This window comes from Arvicanthis niloticus, chromosome 10, assembly GCF_011762505.2.
Source record: "Arvicanthis niloticus isolate mArvNil1 chromosome 10, mArvNil1.pat.X, whole genome shotgun sequence".
Taxonomy (NCBI): Eukaryota; Metazoa; Chordata; class Mammalia; order Rodentia; family Muridae; genus Arvicanthis; species Arvicanthis niloticus.
The window spans coordinates 26686439-26698661 of record NC_047667.1 but is presented as its reverse complement, the minus strand read 5'-3'; positions in this window follow the sequence as shown (position 1 = coordinate 26698661).

The window sequence follows — 12223 nt, the reverse complement described above, 5'->3', positions numbered from 1 at the left end:
AAAAGATCACCCACTGTAAAGTGGGATGCTCGTCCTCCACCTCCCCAAAAGTAGAGATGTTGGAAGTAAAAACAAAGGGGCCTTCCATCAAAGCTCACAGAACTCCGTGGGAACTCTCCACATGACCTACAGGATACATGGCCCGCCACAGTCATAAATTCTATTTACTGTAACAACCACAGAAACAGAGCAAAGGAGCCCCACAGAGGCAGGCCCCCAACTCAAGACTGAAGTTAAGGGTATTGATAATTTTCCTTCGAAATAAGAGCACAGAGCCATGGTGTGATTAATGAAAGCATTATGTGAGGAGCTCACCCCAACCCCAAAAATTTCCAACAGAAAACTGAGATGGTTTTACATGTTCAACCAATGTTCAATTTTTTAAAATTTGATCTGCCACATTGTCCTTTGGGATTGCAGAAGTGGTGTCATGAATTACTTTTCATAAAAAAGGGGGATTTATTTAAAATAAGTGTTTACATTTTATGTGTTGTGAAAGAGAAGCACACACATCACCTAATTGTGTACCCTGAGTTCTTTTTCTCTTACAGGAAATTCAATACAGTTTATACTAAATAAACAGAAGTAAATCGAGCCTGGATTCTCCTCTCCAAACTGGGAAGACTGGAAAACATCCTTTCCCACCCAGAGGTCTCAGATGAATGAACAGCAATGGAGTCATCATCTAAGCATCTGGAACAGAGTGGGAAAAAGATACATGGAAAATATACCTTTGTTTTTTAAATAAAAATGAAGACTTGATTTTAAGTAGAGGTTGGGGTCAGGCCACGTCAGACATTTGATTCCTAGGGTCAAGCCTCTCCAGCCTGTGACCTATCAGGAGAAACAGCGTGTTCCAAGCCCTCCCTGGAAAAAAAAAAAGCGCTGCACAAACAAAGCATTTGAATATAATCTGGACTAATTAAGCTTCCAAGCTAGAAGAAAAGAATGTGTGTGTGTTTTTTTTTTTTAAATTTAAGAAAAAAAAAAAAGGACAGGGTCTGTCTTATTTTGTGGCAATTAAAATGTACATTTTAATTTAAAAAAAATAATGGCATGTGTAGAACATGGCATGAAGTAAATGATCTGCTTCCAAATTTAAGGAAAATCATTTTTTTCCCAAATTAATATGATTACCCATCACAAGGAATGTCCAAAACTGCTATTTTATACGCTAGCAGATCTAACCATGGAAAAAAGAAAGCAGAACAAACAGCCCCGGGGAAAGAAGCATAAAGGAGAGGCTTGCGAGGAGGGGGAGAGGGCCATTATTTACAAGTGAAAAATCCCTTTGTTAGTTGAGTGTCTTGAACAAACTTGAGGGAAACCTGACAGAGGAGCCTCTGACCAGACCCAGTGTATAGGAACTGGACTGGCTTACACTAGGAGATCTTGCTCTCAAGCAGGGAACAGAAACTTTTGTGTGCTTTCTGAAAGGGAATTACGAATAATCGATTATGTAATGAGACCTCTGGCATATGATACACGACCCCCCATTTAGAAACTTGAGAATTTTGTGCTGGGGAATTTCTGGGGTGCCTGGGAGGCACAGTTAAATCATGAGACTTCAGAAACATTCTTTTTCCTGTGAGGTTTCTATTAAGCTCACTTATTTTTAGAAAATGAAATTAATCACATTATTGGCCAGAAAAACTATCTTGAAAGGTTAAACATTTTTTTTATATTAAAAAAAAAAAAGCCTTGAAGCAATCACGTTTGTCCTCCTATCTTCGAGCATAGCCACATAGATGACACTAACATAGTTCAGAAAGTTACAAAAAGAAATTAAAAGGCTAATTTTACAGATTCCATTGAATATTTTCCTATTCAATCGCTGGGCACATTATAAACATATTGACTATATTTATTTCTTCTTTCACTCAAGTGGAGCTATAATTTTAATTCAACATCACTTAAAGTGCATGCTCTGTCACAATGTGACCGTCTCCAAGCAAGCCAGTGTGGCATGCCAAGTTAAACCACAGTCCCCATACAGTTTAATTAGCAATAAGAAAATGCCCACAAGCCAATAGACTATCATTTTACCCTAACAGAACAGAAGTGTTTGTACAGAACCAGATACCACAGAGAAAGCAGGTAATATAGTAATGATCCCTCTTCTAAAACATGGATACTCATGTTTATGTTTATGTGATGGATATGAAGAAAAACTGTAAAAAAGATATGTTGCTGTGTTCCAATGCATATGTGTAAGAAGTTAATAGAGACCTCGGAGCTAATTCCAAAACATTCATGTCTAGAAGGCCGATGCTTAGAGAAAAGAAAAAAATGAAATGGGTTATGAGATGGCACAGTGGGTAAGGGGGCTTGCTGCTAAGCCTGGCCACCTGACTTCAATACCAGGCACCCATTGGATGGAAGGAGAGAATCAGCTACGAAAATACATAAGTACCATGGTTAATTTGTTGTACACTTGCTCATGAGTGTACACACACACACACACATATACACACAAGAAAGAGAGAGAGAGAGAGAGAGAGAGAGAGAGAGAGAGAGAGAGAGAGAGAGAGAGAGGTGGGGAGAAAGACAGAGATAGAGACAGAGACAGAGAGACAGAGGGAGAAGAGAGGGAGGGAGAGAGAAGGAGGGAGGGAGGGAGGGAGGGAGGGAGGGAGGGAGGGAGGGAGGGAGGGAGGGAAAGAGATGAAAACTGTGCAAAATAAATATGTTAAAGGATTCATGAGTACCCTGAGTGTATACAGAATAAACAATGTGCTATATGGGGTTTGCGTTTTATTTCTGGTTTTAAGTTTTAAGTTTTAAGAGGTCAGCGGTCTATAGCTAGGTGATGCCCACCAAGTCTAGGGAATTTTTCCTTAGACTTTGCACAAGTAGACTGTTCCAGACAGGAACCTAAGGAAAGGAGTTTGGAACACTTCCAAAGTTGATTTCTATTCCTCTTTCATTTTAACTGCAAGGCAAACAGATTTACAAGACAAGAAAGAAGGAGGGCCTTGGAGTCCTTGTTCAGACCCTCTCACTGATGCTGTGGGCACCTTCCCTGGTGATTCTGGGCTACGGTACCTCAGCAAACCCATCATCATCAGTGTTGCACTCACTGCTCTCTTGACTACTTCTTGAGCAGCCATTTTTACATTAGACTCTAACCTACCTCAGAAAAGAAGGTTTCATGAACAGTTTCCTGACGTAATTTTACAGTCAGGTTGAAATATAGCCACAGAGATGACTACAGATAAGATTATGTAAATTTATTATATGTGTGTTAGGCACTTCAGTATCCGTCAGTGAATGTGATAATGTTTGCAATCAGCTGTGTCAGCTCAGCCAGTCTCGACTGATGACATTAAAGTCAGCTTACATACGTTAATATTCCTGACCTAACTAAACTTAAAAGATTATATTTGAATGTCCTTATACAGAAGCCTGTGGCATGGAGATACTATCTTCAAATAATTAGGTTGGCCCTAACAAATAATTTGATATTTTATGTAAACTTTAAGATCATTCACTACATTACATTTTGAAGAACCGACAGCAAAATGAGATGCCAGAGTGCTTGTTACTTTTATCTAAACGGGATACAAGAAAGCAGAGGCCACATTAAGTGTGATGTTCCTGGCCCGGTGCATCATGCAGTATTCCATACCTCCCCTGTCAATGTTCAACAATATTTCAAAGGATCTGAACCCAATCTAAAAATTCAAATCTTAGTCAGCCTAGTTTGGAATTCCAATTTACATTGTTCTACAATATCCTTCGGTCTCTTTAGGAAGAGAAATGTATTAAAACATTAACAACTACAAAACCTTTCAAAAATAGTTTATTTGGTTACATAGCCAATTATCTAGTAAATACTTAATATATCTGTCTTTGTGAATGTAGGGAAGTCTAGGAATAATTGAGGAAACAAATTGTCTAATGTGTCAAGCCTTCATGGAACAATGAAATTCTCCTTTAAGTAAATAAATATTCAAAAGGAGGAGTGGTGTCCTGCTTGATCAGCATCTGTGAGGCCTGGCATCAGTCTTCAGCATGGAACAAGTGTGATGGCCAATACATCTTTCTGAAAGAGTTATCATAAAAACCATAAGATTGAAACAATAATATTTGTAATGCAATAATTGTAATGAAAGGTTTCATTTTTTTAATCAACATTAATATTTATTTATTTTAAAGTCAGGGTCTTTCTATATAGCCCTGGCTACCTGGAACTTGCTATGTAGATCAAACTGGCCTTGATTTCACAGAAATCCATCTGCCTCCCTCCTAAGTGCTGGAATTGAAGGTGTGTGCCACTGTGCCCAGGTGACATATTTTTCTTTTGTATTTTAATGGGTGTGCATGTATGTAAAGATGTGTGCACTGCAGCATGGAAGTCCGAGGGAAGCTTGGGGGTATCACTTCCCTATTTTTCTTCTGTCAGTTCCAGACAACAACCTCAGGTCAGGTCGCCTTGGCAGAAAGCACCTTTTACCAGTTGAACCATTGAACCTTCTCCTAGCAAAAAGGCTCCCTACTTCATGAGAATTTATTTTATGGCAAGATGCTGTTAAAGATGTCATGCACATCTTATTATAAATGTGTGTGTGTGTGTATACATTTATATATATGTTTGTGTATGTGTACACATACATATATATTATTTAATGTTAGAGATTAATTGTGCAAACTCTATCATTGTTCGTCTGTGGGAATATAATCTGTGTTTTGCACTGATAATCCTGATGGTTCCTCTGAAGCCACCCATTCTCTGTCAGAAATGGAGACAAACAATTGACAGGATAGATTTCACCACTCTTACAATGTATGATAAATGCAAATGGATTGGTAGTCTGTGGGGGGAAGAATCCAGGGGAAAGCTATAAACTGATGTCTTTGTGATTTCTTATATACTGTATTGCAGTACGATGGAATGAACAAGAATGACTCCTGTAGCCTTATAGAGTTAAAGGCTTGGTCACCATAGAGTGGTATTATTAGATATTGCCTTGTTGGAGGAAGTATGTCATTAGAGGTCTCTTTGGTGTGTTAAATGCCCAAGCCAGGCCCAGTGGCTCTCTCTTCTTCCTGCTGCCAGAGATCCAGATATAGACCTCTCAGCTACAATGCCTGCCTGGGTGCCACCATGCTACCTGCCATGCTGAAAATATCCTAAACCTCTAAACCTGCAAGCAAGTCCCAGTTACATTTTTTTTCTTTGTAAGAGTTGCCGTGGTCATAGCATCTCTTTACAGCAATTGAAACATTTACCAAGTGTAAAAGAAAATCAAGATATGAGAAGATAGGTGTAAAAAAAGTTATTGAAAATGAAACAAAGGTGATAAAAATAGCATGGGTACGGGAGTAACAGCAGGGCCAGGTGTGGTGACATGCACACTTTCCCATCACCCATGAGGCATTGGAAGGCACATCCCTAGCAGTACAAGACCAGCTGATCTATACACCATGCTCCAGGCCAGCTAGGGCTACATCGAGACTGTTTCATAAACAAAACAGGAAGGGTAAAAAGAGGTCGTAGTGGAGCAAAGGAGCAACGGCAGGGCTAAGAAATTAAAACTTAGGACTTTTTCTTTTCAAAAGTATTTTTAATTAAAAAATTATTTTTAAGCATTTCATAAATATCATCATATGAAATATTGTCATAGCAACCTTAGTTTCTCTCCTCTAATTTAACACATCTCCCTCCCAATTATGTGTCTTCTTTTTGAAAACACACTAAGTTCAGTTAGTGCTGCCAGCACATACATATGGGCATGGCCATTCACTGGAAGCATGGGGATATACCAGCAGCAACGCCTCCAAAGATGAATGGCCATCCTGAGAGGCCATCAACTGCCAATAGCTCTCAGTTAGATGAGGCCTTAGAATGCTTCCCCACTCCATGTTAGAATTTTGGATGATCTGAGCATGTGACTTTCTTTCACAGGTAACCAGCTGCTGTGAGCTCATGAGTGCAGGAATTTTGTACTGTCTAGAAAACATTTACCAGTGTTATTCCCCATCCTCTGTCTAGCAGTCCTCTGCATTCTCCTCCTCTTCCTCCTCCTCCTTCTCCTTCATTTTCTCCTCCTCTTCCTCCTCCTCCTCCTCTGCCTCTTCTTCCTCCTCCTCCTTCTCCTTCTTCTTTTTCTCCTCCTCCTCTTCTTCCTCCTCCTCCTTCTCCTTCTTCCTCCTCCTCCTCTTCTTCTTCCTCCTCCTCCTCTGCCTCTTTCTCCTCCTCCTCCTCCTCCTTCTTCTTTTTCTCCTCCTCTTCTTGCTCCTCTTCCTCCTCCTCTGCCTCTTCTTCCTCCTCCTCCTTCTCCTTCTCTTTAATGTCCACTGCGCCTTGTTGGAGGAGGAAAAAGCAGATATAAAGTCATCCACACAAAAATATCAAGAGTCACTTTGTATATGGTCCGGGGTAACTCACCCAAGTGAGGAATGTGCTGTCTCCAGAATCCACATAGGCCCATTAAACTTTATGCTTCTTTCTTGGTGGTGGGAGAAGCCAGGCACAATAACTTATCCTTCACCTTAGAAGATATATCTCTCCATGCCCCACACCACTGCCAACTTCTAATTATATCTATTCCAAGTATACATTCCGGGATTGGGGAAATAACCACAGAATGAAGTCTGAGACTCACTAGATCTACTGTGAGACAGATTTCAGCCAAACTCCATTAATCACCTGACCTCCATAAGCCCCTACTTTAAATGGAGGGCCATAATGTTTTTTGGGGGGAGGGGGGGTGTCTTCTGGAATCAGTGTTTGAAAAAAGTCTGACAGTAAACATTTTTAGGTATTTTATCAAGGCTGTTCCTCAGAAGCTGTCCTTTCCTTCAAGGGGTTTGGGGACTACAAACTAGCTCAGAAGTCTGGAAATTGGTTCACTGGCTGAGATTCCCTTTGGCCATGATCTAATGGAACCTTTCTCTCATTTGTTTGAGAATTGTTCTTCTTAAACACATCAATCAGAAAAGCAGTAGATGTCTTACGTATTTCATTTCTAGAAATGCTATCATTGATTAGCCAGTACCAAAGGTCCATAGAAGTTGTGCTACCATGAAAGTCATTTTGCCTGCGCTGCCCATGATGGGCCAGTCTTATGAGCATTATTTTGTCTATGCTTCCCATTATGATAACTACAAAAGCCTTGCCTTTGGCGATTCAGTTCTTCGACTGTGCAGGTACCTCTCTCACCAGTTTGTGTCTTATAGTGAAGGGCTTATCTTCTGGGCCTTCTCACTATGGAGGATTAGGTTTTACACCATGTACCTGCTCCAGCATTTCAATTTCTCTGAGCCTTAAAATCACTTCAACACTAAGCCAAAGAATATTAACATCGCATCTCCAACTCCTTTTCCATAGGCCATCATTTTATAAATGCTTCAGCCAACATTTCGGACAAACTTTCAACACCTTTCCTAGCTGTGAGAGTTTCCATATTTAACCTAGAATCTCCACTCAGTGGACCCACATCAGTAAACTTAGCCTGATCTAGTATTATGTTCTTCCACAATTAACCCACAACCTTAAAATCCATTCCCACACATATTCCCCAGACCTCTGTTTGAATGAATTAGAAAACTTGTTAAACCTTTAGTAGTGTTCTACCTCCTCATGGACTACACTTTCAACCTTCCCTCAAGAGCCTGCTTGCTTTACTTTAAGTCTGGTTACAAGCCTGGGGGTGGGGCAGAGGTTAGGAACAACAGTATGGTCTTGCCTGGCATCTTTTCAGAGAAGGTCACTGGTGGTTTAATTAGGACCATGAAAGGCAGCCTGGTTTGTGGTTGAACATAGGCTAGAAACTAATGGAGACCTCAGATGATCCTAAGGGACAGCATGCGTTTCACCATGCTCCCTGACTCCAGGCTCCTGAGACAAGACTGCAGCCTTTCACAGATTTGTGTCCTTTAGTCACATAGGGCAACGCCCCTACTAGACCCTCTACAGAGGGCGTGACTACAAGCCACTCAAGACAGATCTCCATATTAATGAGGTAGCTAAAGGCAGGAGGGGCATAGCCAATTAGGTATTCCTTCCCAGACCCTCCTCCCTGCAAAAGGTATTTAACCTCAGGGTCTCCCTGAGAAAACTGGGGTACAGTTTCTCATCTTTCTGCCATGGCAATAAACATCTTAAAATTATGGACTGCTTCTCTTTCATTGAGATCCACTGTGGGAAACAATGGAGGTCCTCACCTATAGAGCCACTGTCTAATCTCCTGCAGAAGACCTCTCTGCGTTCCCAGCTATGGTGACCACCAAGCCAAGCCAGCCTCTGTGATCAAACCAAGAACTCTCATCCACATGGACACAGCCAGAGTTTCTCCCTCTTTCTCCCCCTTTGGCTGTGAGCTAATCTGGTCCATACACCCCCACTTTGTTCTGGGTTCTATCACAGCTCCCAGCAGTGCCTGGAGGCCCAAGAGTCTGGGAAACAGCCAACCAGTCCCTGGCTGTCTTTGGGCCCCACGACCCCTCCCCCAACCCCTCAGTCATCTCTAGCAGTCCCCAGGGACCTCAGACTACCCTCCGTAACCCTGGGGTGCATTTCTGCGGCTTCCCATAGCCCTTGGGAGAGTGCAGCCAAACTTCCTGTGCCTCTGTCTCCCCGAGTGGCCCTAGCCCCGTGGTGGAACAGACCTGGGACACACTTTAACCCAATAACTGGTCTGGGACATGCTTTAACCCAATAGTTTAGCAGATAATAAATTAATTTTCTCACCCAAAGGTGAAAAAGACAATTTATCAGGTGGGGGTGTGAGTACATGTTGTGCTGAGGTGGAGAGACTTCTCAGGTGAGATAAGCCCTTAAGAATCTGAAGATTCAAAGTTCTCAGCTTTAATAGGGCCCTCCCACACATCCCCATCCTAAGTTTCAGGATCCTATTCTTTACCAATTAATGCCCTTACTTTGACCTCTGACACCCTTTGAGAGTGAAACTTAAACTTTTTTCTGTAATTCAGCTGACTTCATAGTGAGGGTTTTAGCTTGGTTTTCCACAACTTGAGCTCTGTGGCTACCAGAGAGAAGATTGTCTTCCAGGGCACACTTAGAAACCCGTACACTCTTTATATACATCTAAATCTGACCAATTTTATCACTATGTTCATTGTTGGTCAGTTTTATCCCTAAATTCATTCTTGTCTTTCACCATATTCTGAGATAACTATAACTGATTAATTTTTATCAATGATATCATTCTTTTCCTTTGTCAATTTATCTAAGGACAACAGGAGCAACTGATCAGCATCATGATTTTTCCTATTTTTCTACAAATTATCAAAAGTTTTATATACAGACTCACCAAATTAGTTGCTTTTTACCATTGCAGAATTGGTATTGCCTCCTTAAGTTTGTAAAATAGTTTTTAGACTTTCCATACTCTCTGAGCTTCCAGAAGAGGCTTCTGGAAGAGGCTCCCAGTGACTGGAGAGATTTCATTAACTGTAGGTATTGGCAAACTAGAAAGCTTATTCTAGTTACTTAAAATATTCATCCTAACACATCTGTTGCTCTAGAACCACTTCTGGAGCCAAAATTTATATTAGTCAGGGTTCTCTATAATAACAGAATTTATAGAATCTCTCTCTCTCTCTCTCTCTCTCTCTCTCTCTCTCTCTCTCTCTCTCGTACACATGCATGTACACATCACCCCACCACACACACACACACACACACACACACACGGGATTTATTCAAATGAATTATACCCTGTGGTCCATCTAACACACCAATGCATGTGTGTGAGTGGAAGGGTAAAGAATCCAGTAGCTGTTCAGTTCACAAGGCTGGATGTCTCAGATGGTATCCAGTATATGCCAGAACCCTGAAGAAGTAAGCTCTAAATCCATTGAAGGAATAAACTTGCTAGGTAGATGACAGTAAGCAGGCAAAAAGCAAAGCCCCCTTGTTCTATGTCCAAGGCTCCTAATAGAAGGTGTGGCCCAGATTAGGATTGGATCTTTCCACTTCAAATGATTTAATCAAGCAAAAATAGCTTTTTGGTTATCCTTAATTACAGATGTAGTCAAGTTCACAACCAAGAATAGCCAACACAAGTACTTTAGACTGTTTTTGTGTTTTGGGATCCCTATCTGGGTTGAGTAGTTACGTGTGTTATATATCTTTCCAGAAAAATTACCTCACAAGCCCTTTGCACAAGACATAGTTTCTATACACAGGCAAGAATATGGGCATGTGCACACAAAATAGATAATAATAATAATTAATAATAATAATAATTAAAACAGATTTGAAATGACAATGGCATGCTGTTAGAAAAATTTTTAACCTAATTACTCAAAGCTCTTGCAAAACTTAAAGCAAACTTACTTGTTTTAAATATCAGTTCATTAGATAACAGTTTGTATTTCATGATCACATGTGATTCAATTTGGTGACTTATTATAAAATGAAAACTGCATGGGAAGCTAACAACCACATGATAGAAATCTAACTTGAGAAGACTTCAACATAAGTATAACAACCCAGTAAAGACAGGTACAAGTATGTGTATTGCAGATTTTCTAATAATAGTAGTTAGTAAGCTCAAAATAACCAAAGTATTAACAATTCATATTGGCTAATATAGTATATAGTAAAAGAGGCTAACACAGCTTAGAATCACATTCTTATGTACAGAGGCCTGGGATAGTCTCAATGGAAGAATACTTACATGCTTGAGACTCTGGGTTTGAGTCCCAGAACCATACAAAGCATCGAAATAAAAAACAACAATTTATCACAGTGCTTGAGAGCATGAGGAGAATATGTGACATGATGTTGTAATATAAAATCATATGTAGGCTTATCTCAAAAATGCTCATAAAATATCAGTGAATGGAATCTCTGAGTAATGAAATTTTCAATAGCTTATTGTATTCTCATTTTTTACATGTAATCTAATATGTACGCATATCTTATATCTTACAACAAAGATGAGTATGCTATCTTTTTGATCTACTTTCTAGCTAAAACACAATTTAAAAGCATCAGCCATGAAAATCTAAGAACTTACACCAGAAGACAAATCAGTGTCTAAACTTTTCATGGTGGATATCTCTTTTGGAGAAGACAAATCAGACTCCACCTACACCTCCTTATCTAGAAAACAGCTCACAGTGCATTACCCTCCTGTAAACCATTCCCAAAGATAGTGTCCACTAGGCAGATAACCAAATGTGTTTTCCTGAAGCCAGTAAAATATGGTAGAAGAAATGGCACCCTTTAAAAACTAGTTAGAAAGGAGAATTAAAACGAATAAAAAAATATAAAATATAACACAAACCATAAAAAATGATCATAACATAAAGCCACAGACAATCCTACCAGTGATCAGGGGCATCAGTAAAGATATGTAGCAAGGACACAGGTATCCTTGTGTTTCCACAAGGACATAGCATCCAGTGATAGTTTCCTGTTGGCCAGACTGGTCTGCATCCCAGTGGAGTTTGTTTTGTGAAATTGGGCAAAGCATTTATTTCTGTTAACAATTTTCCATCGTGTTCAATAAAAATATACTACTCCATTTGCCACAAAGTTCTGTGCCCACTATGCTGCCCACCCTTTCCATGCTGCTTGATGCTCAGGTAGATACCTCAGGCAAGCTGCTTTTCTGACAACAGTCTTCCAGAAGGTTCAGCCTCTGGAAAGTACTGGGAAGGAGGAGGGCAATGGTAACAGGGGATTTTCCCTCACATCACCATACTCAGTGTTCTGGCTCCACTGTGCTTGCAGGTGCCAAGCCCTTCCTGAATAACAGTGGAGTACCTACCCTGTGGCTTGGCCCCAGATCCTCTGTGCTTCCAGCTCCCACCAGACTCCAAAAAAGTTCCTTTCTCTTGCCATTTCCTCAGAGACCATAACAAGCTTTTGTTGCTGTTGGTCTCTGGGTGTCTCCCTCTCCCTTCCTGGTTCCCTCAGAGCTCTGGAAACAGGCTTATGGAAGTCTTCCCAGGTGCACAGTCTAGGGAAAAACGCATTTCCTATTAGAAGCTTCATTAATGTAAGAACGTAAAAATTCAGATTTCTGGGAGTCTCATATAAGAAAATGTATCTAATGTAGCTAGCTACATAAAGGGTTTAGCAAATAACACCTAACAAACCTTAATTTTAAGTCAAGACTTCATTTCTAAAGTTTTCAAACAAAACAATTGGAAATCAACATCCCATTGCTATTTTGAAACTATGCATTACATATGATATCAGAGGCATTGTATCCTCTGCTTCCTCAACTCACAAAATAACCTG